The sequence below is a fragment of the Petromyzon marinus genome, chromosome 33 (assembly GCF_048934315.1).
Source record: "Petromyzon marinus isolate PM22_M1 ecotype Great Lakes invasive population chromosome 33, UKy_Petmar_22M1.pri1.0, whole genome shotgun sequence".
Classification (NCBI taxonomy): Eukaryota; Metazoa; Chordata; class Hyperoartia; order Petromyzontiformes; family Petromyzontidae; genus Petromyzon; species Petromyzon marinus.
Window position 1 is genome coordinate 8,459,000 of NC_133699.1, and position 15,722 is coordinate 8,474,721.

At 46.8% G+C, this 15,722-nt stretch overlaps 1 long non-coding RNA gene across 1 annotated transcript; it reads right to left on the reverse strand.

Annotated features, from left to right (window-relative positions):
* Positions 1 to 4,997: 4,997 nt before the first annotated feature.
* LOC142929656 (uncharacterized) lies at positions 4,998 to 9,280 on the reverse strand. The gene is made up of 2 exons (XR_012945847.1): positions 8,497 to 9,280; positions 4,998 to 5,604 (listed from the first exon to the last, which is right to left on the reverse strand). It is a non-coding gene; the product is annotated as an uncharacterized LOC142929656 (long non-coding RNA).
* Positions 9,281 to 15,722: the final 6,442 nt, after the last annotated feature.

The following is a 15,722-nucleotide window of genomic DNA, read 5'->3' on the forward strand; positions in this document are numbered from 1 at the left end:
GCAGGCAAGTTTTAATCAACAGAAGAACGAAAAAACCAGACTACAATCCACATAGCGGGTCACACATAATATTAATGCTAACGTTATTCACCTTAAATTATATTACATCTTGCCGTTACATGACCTTACAAAAACCAAGGAACATGAATTCCAACAGTCAAGAAACTTAGCTCTAAAACTCAAGACAAAAAAATTAAAGTAAATAATAACTCAAGCATAACAGCACCGATCCCCGGATACAGACGGGGGGGACGAAAATTAATAAACCCTAGGAAATGCGTCGTGATGACAATGAATCACAAATCTTAGGAAACATAAACCAAATAATATTTGTGCCGTATTAAACCGAGGGTTGCCCAGAGGAAATTAGGCGAAATGGGTCGAGCTTACACAGCAAAGATAGACTGTGTTCCATAGGAAAGGAGCCTCCCGGCCGTCTTTGTCTTCCCGCAGCACGGGATAGCAAAGAATGATGCCAGAGCGAGGGAAATTACTATTTATTGCAGGGGGCATCTGTGCATCCACGGATGAAAAGATGACTTGATGAATGACACACACACGGACACACGTACCCCCCTCCACAACGCAGAGCGAGATCAAAGAAAGTGCCGGTCCTTTGTGAAAGAACATGACGGAGTGAGCATCTGTTTTTTATCCTCTCGCAAGAGACGCGCAGAGGGGAGATATTTCGGATATAAACAGCTGCACGACATCCACAATTCGGCTCGACAATTCAGCTCGACAATTCATCTCGTCAATTCATCTCGACAAGGGACAGCTCGGCGAGCGACAGAAGAGTACCGCAAGCGGCAGGCTCCGGGGTGGGCCCCGCAATCAACCGAGGATGGCGAGGCCTGCAGAGTAGCGATGTGTCACCGAGTGTGAGTTCAGAGCTGAAAGACGAAGTATCGCTAAAGAGTTTTATTCTACATCGAGTGCCAGCTCCCAGCAGCAGCCGCAGCCCGAGAGAAAGAGTGACGAGCGACGAAAGCAATCGTCCACCGCGGGAGAGCACGCAGCAGGAGAGAGCGCGCAACCAGCGCAACCAGCGCAACCAAGCAAGGGTGCCAGCTGCCAGCGGACAAGCGTTGTGCCGACTCGGCTCATCCAGCAGGGGAAAGAGCCTGAACAGCCGCCCGTGAGCAAGAGTGTCAGCGGACCAGCGGCGAGCGCGATCGAGCATCTTCAAGGACAAGCAACGTGCCGATGCAGCTACTCCAGCAGTGGAAAGAGCCTGTATCTGCCAGCGGACGGGCAGCTAAGCCGACGCCCCGAACAAGAAAAAGCAATTAAGTCGTTTGTATGACCCTCCCCCACACCCACACCCTCACGACGCATCGCCCGGCGATAATTGAACAAGTGGCAAAGAAGACACACAACACGCATACCGGGACAAATAATATTGTTCCAAAAAAGTATCTTTGTGTTTCAAGAAGGGTTGCCATTCCAAGGTGGTGCATTAAATATCAACTGATCGTGAAGAACATTGCTGCCCATTGAGTTATGTAGATACGGTCATTTAGAAGTATTTTAGTCGTTCGTTTTTTTCTTTTCAATTGCATAATCTTACAAACGAATTAATTGATAACTACTCTTGCCTTCGGGACATGTTTCTTTATTGCCCTTCGTATGAATATGGTTGCATGCATTTTTATGGACTTTTCCTCTCGTCGTGTATGCTCGCGTACTCTGAGGAATAATCGATTGTACTGCTACCCAGTTAACAAACGACCATTGAGGGTTAAATTTATTAATCAATGAGGGGAACATCTCCTGGAGTACTGTGTTGAGTGTTTCTTTCCTGAGTTCATGCATAATAATCTTGCTTATAAGAACTGTATCCTGCGTTGAGATTTGAATTTGGAGACCTGACATGAACACTAATACATAATCAGTAAATGTTAAAGCGAGAATAATTATATTATACGGATCGATAATACAAACCTAGACAACGAAGCTGAGTTTAATCTGGCATACTTACAGTACACCTGCATAACTTCATACAAACAATTGTCTTATTCCGATTGATAATACTCCCCTCGACAACGAGGTTTAGCCTAATTATAATAACTGTGAACATTAGCATAATCGCATACACTCACAGAAATTAATATGATTATCTCTCGAATTAGCATAATTTATATGCACAACTGCAGCAATTAACATAATTTTGGATGATTACGTATTTTTTCAAATTTTAATTTATATTTTATTATTTTCATCGAATTTTCAAAACCCAGCATATACAACACACGGGAGCCATAGAAGTAGAGTTAAACTGCACTGATGCCGACCAAGTATCCTTCCTATACCAACCTGCCATGCATGATGCTCACCAATCCAGATAGCCAGGTTCAAGTCAGCCTGGCTTCCGAGATCCTTCTCTGCCGAGATTGGACATGCTCATCGTCATGTTGGTCATGTACAGCCATGGATTACTCAAGCAAAATACCTCGAAAGATGATACAAATGTTCTCTCTCCTGCGATTTATCTCTCGTGACCTTATCCTGCTGATCCCTAACCAGATCCTTGTGTCTGACGTCAAACGAATTTTAAGAATTCCCTCCCCAGGCAAATCCATCTGTGGTCAAATCTGCCTCTGATTTCAGGCCTCTACTCCGTTCCTTTCCTTTGTTTTCAACCCCATGCTTTGGGCACCCTGTTTTAGCACCTTGCCTTCTCGCATTCGCATCGGTCACAGACCCCCGTCTATATTCTTGGTTCTTTCGGTAAAGTCACCACGTAGAAGGGAAACAATAACATAATAAATAAAAAATATATAAAACAATAAAATTCTCACGACGTTTCGACTGCAACACAAGCAATCATCATCAGGTGTGAAAACCACAGCAAGAACATTTGAAAAAGTAGCGTTTTTTTTTAAACGTTAGCACCACGGAGAGCGATTCGGCAGTTTGTTCAGATGGACGAGTCCATCTATGTTCGGAAAAGAGAAGGGAGACGAAAATAATGGATGCGGTCTGAAAGCCACCGTAAGCGTGAACAATCAATTAAGACCCGAAATGGTTTATCACATCCGTCTTAAACAGGTGTTAAGATGTTAAAACACCAAATTGAAACCTTTTTTTAACACCTGTTTTGTTGCCAGAAAAAAAGGGGAAAACCCTATTATCATATTTTGGTACTGGCAAAGGAGGTCCCATGATGGAGCTGCTCACCCCCAGCTCTCATTACTCTGATCGTGCGTTGTCTTTGGGCTGTTCGCCTTTTGGCATCCTCTGGTCTAACACCGTTTGAGACGAGGCTCAAAAGAAAGCTGTCTCTGGAGTGGACCAATCAGTTTCAAAGACAATGCATATAGTATCAGAGTGTGTTTTTTGTTTGCATTTTGACCACAAGCATTGTGCTTAATGCAGGCATGATTCCTTGTAAAAGGTTTCAGTTTGGTGTTTTAACATCTAAACACCTGTTTTGTTGCCAGAAAAAAGGGGATAACCCTATTATCGCACTAGACATCTATTTCGCGTTTAATGTTTCTGTTGCTCGGTTATGGTAGCGCGAGTCGATTTGCTGCTACGCGGAATCATGCTTTGGCAACATTTGTAGTCCCCGTGTGATAGACACAGTTGTCATTTAAACATTTTGTTTCGCTTTTGTCAGTTTGTGTAGTCCAAGTGACTCTTGCAAATGGGACTATCATGCGAGTCTCGTGGAGGTCTTGCCTGCGTGGTGAAAAGGACACGAACGTGAAACTTGAACATTCCTTGCTCGGTAGCTTCCATTCCCTCCTTTGGGTCTCACAATGTCTCGCGCGTTTATTGGCAGTATGGAGGGTGCGGTGGTTAGCAATACTCCTAAATCACTGCCGAATCATTTGCGGGTAATATTTGAAATGTGACAACGATTGACGCCACGGGTTCTTTAACGCCCAATGTGCAAGCAGGCGGTTATAACGCCCGCAGAATTAATCGGGGCGGCCACCGCGACCCGAACCGTGAACCTCTGCAGCAAGGGGGCGAACGCGCCACCCTCGGCGGCCGCGTCCCCTGTCGCTGTGAGGTTATGGGCGCATTATCGATGTAAACTGTTGCTGTTGTTGGGGAGAGAGAGGGGGGGAATTTTTTACCCCCTCAACGCAAACTGTCTGATTAATTATTTGGTGGCAAGCGGTGTTATTAAGAGCAGGAGTGGGGCGTTTTTTTTTTCAAAGTATCTAGCGCTGAACGCAAAACCAAATCGGTCCCACGTCCATGCACGCACACGCGAAGTGAATGTTCATATGTTGTTGAACTTCTTTCGCACCGTACGTAACCAACCGTGCCGATCGGACGTGTGGGAGGTGCGGGCGAAGGACGAAAAAAACAATCGCAAGAAGCAGTTCAAAGGAAAGGAAGCGGGGATGTTATGTATGTCGAAAGTCTATCGCACCGTACGTAGCCAACCGTTGCTAATCCGCTGGTCTGCACCTGTGCGATCTCCTTCATCTTCTTCTTTGGAGGGGAAACATCGATCGAGCGGAGGTCCCGAGGGTACTAGTGGGAGAATGGAGTGTTTTCATTTTTTTTGCTTTGGCGCGGGATGCGCCCATTCCTTCACAAGCTCACGCAACGTCTACCAACAACAACAAACAAAGAACCCCCGTATAGCCTTTAGCAGACTGTTGGGCCAAGTGCTGTTAGCGAGCACCTATGAAGGCCGGCGCGGCACACGAGGGGGGACGTTTACATCCCGCACCAGCTACTCAATTGAGGCTGAGTCGACCGAGGGGAGGCCCAGAACCGGTTCAGATAATCGCCACTGCTATTGGCCGTGAGGGGGACTCGAACTCGGGTCGCCGGGTTTCGAAGCGCAGCGCGCCAACCGCAACCCTACCGGCTGCGCACACAAAGACGTAAAAATCCCCCGTATAGCCCACACCGACTATTGGGACAAGTGCTGTTAGCAAACACACCCGCGCATTCCCTCGCACAAAGACAAGCGCGCGAACACGCACGCACGCAGACACACACTCACAACATATCACGGCAAATATCGATTTTTTTTGTTGTTGTTGCTCTCAATTTATTTATTTGGGCCTGGTGGTAAACCCACGGAAAACGCTCGTGGACAGTCAGCACTCAAAGCCTCCCACAGGCAGGTCAATAACCTACCTCGCCGTCCCACTGCTTTAGATTCGCACCTCACGAACATGCAAGCAAGTTTCATTTTTTTTCCTCCCCCACGACGGTAGAACACGAAGTGATTGATTTCGACGCTCCGTCTCCAGGGCGAACGTCATCCGATTAGCACGGTTGGATACGTACGGTGCGAAAGAAGTTCAACATACATAAATACAGTGTTCACTAATAATCATCATCGCGAGTCCGATGACTTATTGCTCTGCAATTGAAAATAAGAGAGCTGTCATTTTCCTGCACTTCTCATAATCATCTCCGTACTCGGAGCACTCGAAGTAATCTGCTATTTTTTGCAATAAAATGCGAGGATAATATGCATTGTGAGTTTTTGTTTTGTTCAACATGCATGCATAAAATCCACGTGCTCCTCTTCCTGTCTCGAAGTGCAAGTCCCAAGGGCGCGCCTCTCCACGCTTCTTTGCCCACTTTTCATCTTTTGTTCCGTTTTTTCTTTCGTCAATAAATCTGATTAAAGGAAGCAAAAAAACATAAAGCAGGCGATCGGTCACGTGTCTGTGTGGTAGCACGTGCGCCAGAACGTCGGTGTCACATTGACACGCGCAGGAATGCTGGGAAATTCCATTTGGTTTGCTGTTGAAGACACCTCTGCACGTGCGTAATTTTCAATGCGCACGCGAGTTGAACACATCGTTAAAACTGCGAACCAAAGTCGAGCGGCCTGCAGGCGGGGACACGTCATGGCCAGAGGAGGCCTGGCAGCCAAGGAACGGAACGCGTTCGAGTGGACGCTCAATCGGGGAGAGATGGAGCGATGAAATCGGCTCGCGCTTTGGTGCTGGACGGATCGTTACATCACGATACGAACAAACAAAAATAAACACCGTGAGAGATAGCGACGTATTTGGGAAGGCCTCCATCCAGCAGTGAATTTGATCATGGGTAAATGGTGATTATCACTTGCCTCTGCGGATACAGCAACGTGCTTGGAATTAAACTTTTTTGCAGCCCGGTGTTATTATCCCACTAAACCACTGCGGTTTGTGCTCCTTCAACGGAGGAATAGCAACACGACACCAACTCTCTCTAATGAAGCCCTCTCGTGGCTAGCAGAGCTCGACATTGGCATTCATTGTAGATCCCGAGCAAATTGCCATCACACTCAAGAATAGAATGATTGCACACATCCAGGACTAAATGTGCATATTAACACTAATACACTGGCGCTCACGGTACGTATAAATCGTGATTTCTTTCTCTGCAATATCATCAGGACGTCCACGAGCGGATTATTCGACTCAACGTGCCAGTGTAATATAATTGAAGGATGCTGGTAAATAACATTTTGTTCCGTAAAATGCCAACGTTTATGACAAAATCAATTTCCCCTGCACACAGTCTCACAGCTCAGGGTTTCTGTCTAATATCAGAATTCCCCGGGTTTGCAGTTGGCTTGCCTGCTTGTTAAAATGCGTGCTGTATATTCTCGTCATGAGTTGGGAAAATTAATAGAACAGTGAGGGAAAAAAAGTAGTTGATCCCCTGCTGATTTTGTACGTTTGCCCACTGACAAAGAAATGACCAGTCTATAATTTTAATGGTAGGTTTATTTGAACAGTGAGAGACAGAATAACAACAACAAAATCCAGAAAAACGCATGTCAAAAATGTTATAAATTGATTTGCATTTTAATGAGGGAAATAAGTATTTGACCCCTCTGCAAAACGTGACTTAGTACTTGGTGGCAAACCCCTGGTTGGCAATCACAGAGGTCAGACGTTTCTTGTAGTTGGCCACCAGGTTTGCACACATCTCAGGAGGGATTTTGTCCCACTCCTCTTTGCAGATCTTCTCCAAGTCATTAAGGTTTCGAGGCTGACGTTTGGCAACTCGAACCTTCAGCTCCCTCCACAGATTTTCAATGGGATTAAGGTCTGGAGACTGGCTAGGCTACTCCAGGACCTTTATGTGCTTCTTCTTGACCCACTCCTTTGTTGCCTTGGCCGTGTGTTTTGGGCCATTGTCATGCTGGAATACCCATCCACGACCCATTTTCAATTAACTGGCTGAGGGAAGGAGGTTCTCACCCAAGATTTGACGGTACATGGCCCCGTCCATCGTTCCTTTGATGCGATGAAGTTGTCCTGTCCCTTAGCAGAAAAACACCCCCAAAGCATAATGTTTCCACCTCCATGTTTGACGGTGGGGATGGTGTTCTTGGGGTCATAGGCAGCATTCTTCCTCCTCCAAACACGGCGAGTTGAGTTGATGCCAAAGAGCTACATTTTGGTCTCACCTGACCATAACACTTTCACCCAGTTGTCCTCTGAATCATTCAGATGTTCATTGGCAAACTTCAGACGTGCATGTATATGTGCTTTCTTGAGCAGGAGAACCTTGCGGGCGCTGCAGGATTTCAGTCCTTCACGGCGTAGTGTGTTACCAATTGTTTTCTTCGTGACTATGGTCCCAGCTGCCTTGAGATCATTGACAAGATCCTCCCGTGTAGTTCTGGGCTGATTCGTCACCGTTCTCATGATCATTGCAATTCCACGAGGTGAGATCTTGCATAGAGCCCCAGGCCGAGGGAGATTGGCAGTTCTTTTGTGTTTCTTGCATTTGCGAATAATCGCACCAACTGTTGTCACCTTCTCACCAAGCTGCTTGGCAATGGTCTTGTAGCCCATTCCAGCCTTGTGTAGGTCTACAATCTTGTCCCTGACATCCTTGGAGAGTTCTTTGGTCTTGGCCATGGTGGAAAGTTTGGAATCTGATTGATTGATTGATTGCTTCTGTGGACAGGTGTATTTTATACAGGTAACAAGCTGAGATTAGGAGCACTCCCTTTAAGAGTGTGCTTCTAATCTCAGCTCGTTACCTGTATAAAATACACCTGGGAGCCAGAAATCTTTCTGATTGAGAGGGGGTCAAAAACTTATTTCCCTCATTAAAATGCAAATGAATTTATAACATTTTTGACATGCGTTTTTCTGGATTTTTGTTGTTGTTATTCTGTCTCTCACTGTTCAAATAAACCTACCCTTAAAATTATAGACTGATCATTCTTTGTCAGTGGGCAAACGTACAAAATCAGCAGGGGATAAAATACTTTTTTCCTTCACTGTATATGATGCATGGTTTCAGACACAGTTACCTCACTCAAGATTAGTGTCATATTTACATACAGTATCTATATAAAAACAAATAATGAAATTATTGGTGATAATGATAACTATGAAACAACAATAGTACAATTTATACACCTAGATCAATCCACTGCTGGATAAAGTCTGTATGGGATAGAGTGTGGGCCCCCAGCACGTGTGGGTTTCCTCCTGCTGATAACACCTTTATAAATAGAGGACCGCAGAGCGTGGGCAATTGTTGTCGGTAGCTCACCGCGTAGCTGCTGCTGCTGCTTGCTGCCTTCCAGCTCGTATGTACGTCCTCCTCGTGGCGCCTCTGAGTTGTCCTCTCTCTACGAGAGCGAGCGATTCCCGTGGCGCAGCGGCAGCGGCAGTGTTACGAGTTGACATTGATAATAATGTTGACATTGATAATAATGTTGACATTGATAATAATGTTGACATTGATAATAATGTTGACATTGATAATAATGTCAACTCGTAACATTGCGCTGCCGCTGCCGCACCTGAATCGCTCGCTCTTGTAGAGAGCTACACCCATTTCAAACCTTTTAAAATAGTCTGTCTCAGCAGCAGATCATGCTTTCCCACCTGATGATGGACGCTTGTGTTGCGCCCGAAACGTCGTGATTTATTTTATTTTATACCTACGTGACTTTACCGAAAGAACCAAAGAGTATTATTATCAATGTATTGCAAATCATCGCATGCCGAAATACACCGACTCGTGGATGACTTGTGTTTTTTTATATATATAAAAAGTAATTTTGCTTGGAACATTCGGTGGGGCTGGTGAATCTCAATGTTCTCTCTCTCCAGACGTTGTACCACGAACTGCTCCTAATGAGATCCAGTGAGACAGCGCGAGAGTGCGAAGGTGAGAGATGTGGGGTGCGTGAGTGCGAGAGAGTTCACCGTTCGTCGACCTGACTCTTTCACCGGGCCAAGCAGAACGGGGTGTTTCTATTCGGAACGCACAATGGCCAGCTTGAACACTTTACACGGACATAGACAGAAACATACACACACACACATCAAGGCCGTAATTATAATATATATGGGGGGGGGACACATCCCCCCCCCCAATATATAATATATATAATATATATTGGGGGGGGGGACACATCCCCCCCCCCAATATATATTATAATTAATATATTATAATTACGAAACATCCCCCCCCCAATATTCAAATATTGGGCGGGATATATTGTTATAAGATAGATTTATGTTTATATGGTTGTGGTTATGGTTGTACTTTATTAATCCCTAATCTATGCCATTACATACAATGAAGCAAGAAAAGGTCAAAAAGGAAAAAAAAACAGAGCAATGTAATATAATACTCTTAGACATTATTGTAAAAAAAAAAAGTCCATCCCATGTGTTCGTGAATTTTTTTTATATTTTAGGCAGGAGATGAGTTTTCAAATTTAGATTTTTTTTCTGGGGGAGGACCCCTAGACCCCCTGGAAGATTTGGTCCCTCCCAATGTTGACTCCATGGCTACGGCCTTGACACACATACTCTCGCAGGCACAAACACGCACAGCATAGTTTAAATTACACACGCGTACACAAAGATCACCCCCCCATAGCCTTTAATTGTTGAGGCAAGTGCTGTTCGCGAGTGCTCATGAAGGCCGGCACAGCACACGAGTAGGTTAGTGACCGGCACCCCGTCCGACCGCCTTTGTTTCCCCAGTGCTGACGTTTACACACCGCTCCAGGTACTTCATCAGAGGCTGCGTCGACCTAATAGTGGAGACCCAAGAACTGATTCAGATAATCGTCACCGGTGTTGGCCGTGAGCGGGAATCAAACTCAAGTCGTCGGGTTCACAGTGCATACAATTGTACACACATGTTACAATCAATACCAATACACCCGGCCATTCGCCACTCAGTGACGGTGACGTCACCACGGCGCCTGTGCCAGGCCAGGTGCACTTTGAGGCCACGTGGAGTGCCGAAGACTCACTGCCGACAGGAGGTCTCGGGACAGACTCGGGTGCCATGGGCTGGCTGACTGAGACGACTGGTAGATGCACACCAGATGTACCCCATACTGTGCCAACTTGCTCTATTTCCCCGCCCGGCGCTCTGCACGTTGTTGTGAGTATCGCTCCTCTGCCCTCCGTTGTTGTTGGATGGGGCCCACTGCCTCCGACTGCCCCGCAGCAGCGGCAGCGTCCTTCACGAGCCTCCTCCATAGAGGCCGACCCTGACACCGCTGGTACCGGTCATCGGCAAGTCCAAACAGCTCCACACCCTCCTGTTACAATCTCTCACTCTGTCACACACATATATGCTAGAGGGTTGGCCCAAACGATAGATGTGTGCAATGAAACGATGGCACGTGACTGTGTGTGTGTTTTTAATGCAAATGACGTGTAAATAATATGCGTTTGATATGCTAAAACGTGAACTTATCGGACCGACGCAATGCGGTGGGAGACGGGCAAAATGAGCACAACGTTACGTATTCACATCATAATGATTATTATAACGCTCGCTTAATAAGGATGGCCTCACTGAGTCCCAAGACTATTTTTCGGAAATCTGCCGATTTGGCTTGAGATAAATATTAGGCGCACAAAAAAAGACAAAGATCCCCCATATAGCCTGAACAGACTATTGGGGGCAAGTGCTGTTAGCAAGCACCTATGAAGACCGGAAGGGTACACGAGGGGGTGGGTGGCCAGCACCACGCCCGACCGTCTTTGTCTCCCCAATGGTGATGTTTACACACCACACCAGGTGCACATTTGAGGCTGAATCGACCTAGGGGATGCTCAGGACCAGTTCAAATAATTGTCACTGATGTTGGCCGTGAACAGGAATCGAACTCGGGTGGCCAGGTTCGTAGCGCAGCGCGCTAACCGCTACACTACCGCTCCCCACAGCACACGCACTCACATACTGTATATATATATTTATTTACAGCCTAGCCTAACGGTCTGTATAAGCTGCAATGAAGTCAACAGCTCCCAGTAACGAGAGGCGAGGTCCCACTTGCATCATTCGCGGGCCATTACGCAGAGCCAGACAGCTTCGATTTTCTAACAGCGTGAGTGTCCAACTGTGTTTAGGCTAACGATATCGATTCCTGGTGATTTACGCGGTCGTGGCCATCCCCTAGGTTGACTCAGCCTCGAATGAGTTGCTGGTGTGGTATCTTGCCGCAGGGCGTGGTGTGGCGTGTTGGGCTTCATTCAAATCGGTGCACGCTGACAGCACTCGCCCCAAGATTCTGTTGAAGGCTATACGGGTGATCTCTGTCTTTGTGTATTGCCCGTGCGCTTACAACACACACATTTCAAGTATGCACACGAAGACACTGCTCCCCCCATATAGCCTCAATAGACTGTTAGGGCAAGTGTTGTTCGCGAGCACGTTTGAAGGCCGGCACGGCACACTAGGGCGGTGGGTGGGAGGGCATGTTTGCTTTTGGAGCGGTGGGACAGTGGTTAGCGGCACTGCGATACGAACCCGGCCACGATTCACGTCGGAGAGGGGTGGTAACCGATGTCGTAGCACCTTAGAGGCCACATCTCGTGAAACATCGCTTTGTTTCACTATGACTATTTTAACAACTGTTGTTGTTAAATTCATAATGATTATCGGCCATGACCTATCCACTGCTGGATGATGGCCTACCGCAAGGATCTGTCGAGCTGCCGGCGCACGGGTTGATCTCGCTGCTCCGTTTCCCTCTGCGGTGAACGTCCTCTGGGGCAGGACGCGTTCTCGACTTAGCTTGCCTGTCCGCCGTTAGTCTCGACCATCGTCATCGTCGTCATCATCCCTTCGAGTGACGCGTCCCGCCCCGAGGCCCGCTTACTCCTCTTAGCAGTCACTGTGACATCTCTAAGCTGTGTGTCTTCTCGAATCAACGCTGTTCCAACTTGTCCTCTTGGCGCAATGTTCGAATGTTGCCTCCTTCAATTCGCATTTGCTCGCTGACCCTGTGTCCCCAGTTCCCTTTCAGTGCCATCCCGAGAATGCCCCACCTCCAGACCCCCTCGCAATTTTCACTTTTCATCTTCCCCGTTTTTTTTTCTTTCAGAAAATAATTATTATAATATGAAACCATCGAAGTCAACGGTCCGCACAGACAGGCTCATAAAACACACTCGCTCTGCTGTCGTTCCCTGGCGGCGCCGGCCGCACAACTCATCGGTAGATTTGGAACTCTCTCAGCACACGCAAGGTAATCCCTTTCGTGATCCACCAACCCCCTTTCTGCCTCCAAAGCTTCTCTTGACAGGTATGCACCACCATCACCTCTGATTAAATCATCTGCTTCAAAAGCCCATTTTCTACTCTTCCCTTTGCCTCTCTGACCTATCTCTGTGCGATGTAAATAAGGGCCATTCCGAAACGTCACCGATTATATACGTTTTCTTTTCAAGGCTCAAGTGCTGTGGACGAATCAGTTGAGTGTTGTTGTAGTCCATTGTGCGTGTGCACCACTGCCAACGCAGCAGTACCAGCAGCATCACCAAATAATGTTTAAATCTTCATCTAGAAATTATATTGTTTTGCCTGTTACCTAATCACCCGCAATGCAAACCGAGTCGCTTGAGATCTCGGAAGCTCAGCAGGCTTGAGTCAGGCCACATGCCAGTCACACCACATTATTAGTACGGTTGGCTACGTACGGTGCAAAAGAAGTTCAACATACATACGTAAATACAACACACACACATGCCACATGTGAAGCACCAGGGTAATACAATAACGCAACAAATTGGCCTTGCTCCGCGTCTCGATCGAAGGGTAATCTACACGTCCCATCGGCCCAGAGATTGGAACCGATATTGCATTGCATTATACTCCGCCACTACAGCGCTTAATGCCATGTTCTGCTTTTGGGCTCGCATCCGTACACAAACGAACGCTATGATGTATGGTCCCAACTAAAGGCAACTTTATTAGAATAACAACAAGAGCAGCAGCAGCAGCAACAACAGCAGCGGCAATCGCAGCAACAGTAGCAGCTGCTCAGATTATACAGCCCAGAGCTCGATGATTAATTGGCAAACATCACTAACTCAGCCCTTGTACCCGAGACTCGAGCTTTTGCCCTGAATTCTAATCACATCGAGGTCCCCCTCCCTCCTCCGCAACCCGCCCCCCACCCACCCCCCACTTTACCGAAGAGCTTGAGAGAGCGGCGCTCGTGTCCTCGCAATTACACGGCGCATCACGTCGGATTCATGCTTTACATTATACACACACGCAACAGCCAAAGATCCCCCGTGCAGTCTCGCATAGACCGTCGGGACAAGTGTTGTTATAGGGGATCACCTATATTCTTGGTTCTTTCGGTAAAGTCACCACGTAGAAGGGAAACAATAAAATAATAAAAAAATATAAAACAATTGTTTTATATCTTAACAATAAAATAATAAAAATATAAAGCAATTGTTTTTTAAATAAAATAATAAAAATATAAAACAATTGTTTTATATATTTTGTATTATTTTATTGTTTCCCTTCTACGTGGTGACTTTACCGAAATAACCAAGAATATGAATCCCTGCAGTCACGAAAGCTTTAAATCAGGGGATCACCTATGAAGGCCGGCTGCCACGTGCTGTGGTCAGCACCACGCCTGGCTCCATATTGCTCCCCAAGCGGTGATGTTTTACACACCGCACCAGGTATTCACACACAGTATATATAGTACGGTTGCTGAGTCACAGGCCCGAAACGTCAAACAGACAGCAACAGACAGCACTCTATAAGTCGTAGCAGTGCTGAGTCGAGTCATATAAGGCAGGGTCGACCTCATTTATGGTAAGGCACAGGACTGGTTCAAATAATCGCCACTGATGTTAGCCGTGAAATTTAGCTCCTGGGGCGGTGGGGTTCGTTGTGCAGTGCGCTAAACCACCGCTACGCCGCGGCCGCATACCCCGCACGCTCGAAGAGGACGCAGTGTGCGGTGTGCGGAGTGCGGTGTGTGGAGTGTGGTGTGTGGTGTGTGGTGTGTGGAGTGCGGAGTGTGGAGTGTGGTGTGTGGAGTGTGGAGTGTGGAGTGTGGTGTGTGGTGTGTGGTGTGCGGAGTGTGGTGTGTGGAGTGCGGAGTGCGGTGTGCAGCGTGTGGAGTGCGGTGTGTGGTGTGCGGTGTGCTGTATACGGTGTGCGGTGTGTTGTGTGCGGTGTGTGGTGTCTGGTGACAGATGGTGCGACCGCGATTTGTTCCACCCCCATCCCCGGAATTATCTCCGTTCGTGTTTGTTTCACAGTTGCGAAATGTGTCTGCAGTGAACTACAGGACATCTGTTTAACACGTAGTAGGCTTTCGCGACCTATATTATCCGAAACAGAGGGTTTTTTTAGGTGTTAGATTGCGTAAATATAAATGTGTCGTTAAATCCACCACCACCCGACACAGCCAATTAGTACGGGTTGTCACGTAAACAAAACGTGCCAATTCGTTATTAGTTCAGCACGCCGGTGTGTTGGAGAGTAAACCCACAACATTTACAATTCGAGCACGACGTTTCGACGGTAATTAATTACTGGACATCTGTGAAAAAAGAGAGCTTCATAGCTCATCGGATTCCTCCAGTATAAATAAATATTCTGATTCTGCATAGAGGGTGGCAGCTGACCCCCCCCACTACCCACGTCCATCCACGTTCACTCTGTTCAGCTCTTTCCTCGTCCCTCGCTGTGGCGTGCTTTCGAACGCGTCTGCTGTTGAATTCTGAGCTTGAAAACGCCTCGGCCTCAATTATGTTGCCCCTTGTGACACTTTCTGTCAGATGCTTGACATCGTAAAGGGTTTTTGTTTCTGGGTTAGATCGCATAAATATAAATGTGCCATTAACCCCGCCACCACCTGAAAATTAATAACGTTTCTCACGTAAACAAAACATGGCAATTCGTTACTCTCCAACACACCGGTCTGCTGTACTAGTAACGAATTGCCATGTTTTGTCGACGTGACTACCCTAACTAATTGGCTGTGTCGGGTGGTGGCGGGTTTAACGACACATTTTAAAGCCTACGTGTCAAACTGCTTGATATCAGTCACAGAAATTTTGCAATTGACGGTTCTTTGTCACTCCACTGCTGGATAGTAATAATGTTTATTTTTACATAGCACATAGCATCTCACAATCACCGAGGACCCGCAGACAAAGCTGGAAGGCAGCCAGCCAGGTGGTGAGTCGGCGTTACCAACAATTGCCCAAGCTTTGCAGTCCTACATGCATTAACATTTTTTTCAGACTTGATTTTAAGCTTTCGTGACTGCAGGAATTACTCAACCCCCTCCCCCCTCTCTATTTAAGGCCTCGACACAGAGGCATTGGGTCTCTGTGTGTCTATGTTGTGTGTCTCTATCTGTGTGTCTGTGTTGTCTCTCTCTCTGTTTGTGTGTCTGTCTGTGTGTCTCCGTGTCTGTATTTCGTCTCTCTCTCAAAATTAGTTCTACCTGATAACGGTTGCTTGTGTTGCAATCG